The sequence below is a fragment of the Magnolia sinica genome, chromosome 2 (assembly GCF_029962835.1).
Source record: "Magnolia sinica isolate HGM2019 chromosome 2, MsV1, whole genome shotgun sequence".
Classification (NCBI taxonomy): Eukaryota; Viridiplantae; Streptophyta; class Magnoliopsida; order Magnoliales; family Magnoliaceae; genus Magnolia; species Magnolia sinica.
Genome location: NC_080574.1, coordinates 46483547 through 46484257, shown reverse-complemented (window position 1 = coordinate 46484257; position 711 = coordinate 46483547). Strand labels below are relative to the sequence as shown.

Here is a 711-nt window from a genome sequence, read left to right as displayed (position 1 = left end):
ATACTTACACCTTAAAGAATTTGATGAGATCATAGCGACTTTATACTTTCCTAACGTGTGTGATGACACAGTCAGGCTGAAACTCTTTCCCTTTTCTTTGAAAGAGAAAGCTAAGACATGGTTGCATTCACTATATCCTCGATCTATTGGCACATGGAATGACATGATAAGGGAGTTCATAAAGAAATTTTTTCCACATCATAAACAAACACCCTTAGAAAGTCAATCATGAACTTCGCCCAAAAGGAGGATGAAACATTCTTTCAATGTTGGGAGCAGTTCAAGGATCTTGTCAGTTCATGCCCATAACATGGATTTGAAACGTGGCGCATTATACACTTCTTTTATGATAGTCTGACATCTTCCATGCGCCAATTGCTCGAAACAATGTGTAATGGGGAATTCATGAATAAAAATGTCAATGATGTGTGGGACTACTTGGATGGACTTGCTGAAAACGCACAATCATGGGACACATACCCAAAACCAAATACCATGTCTAGGTCGACTCAATCCAAGGAGAGGGGTGGAATGTATCTTCTGAAAGTGGCCGATGATATCAATGCTAAAATAGCTTATCTCACTAGGAAACTCGAGGCCATGGAATTAAAGAAGGAGAAGGATAAAGAAATTGTTTACGGTATTTGTGGTTGCAACATTCACACTACTGAAAATTGCCCAACTATATCTGCCTTTCAAGAGGTATTGAAT

General features: G+C 38.8%; 1 non-coding gene across 1 annotated transcript; it reads right to left on the bottom strand.

The window, feature by feature from the left end:
- Nucleotides 1-210: 210 nt before the first annotated feature.
- Nucleotides 211-317, bottom strand: LOC131238242 (small nucleolar RNA R71). Its single transcript, XR_009167649.1, has one exon. It is a non-coding gene; the product is annotated as a small nucleolar RNA R71 (small nucleolar RNA).
- Nucleotides 318-711: the final 394 nt, after the last annotated feature.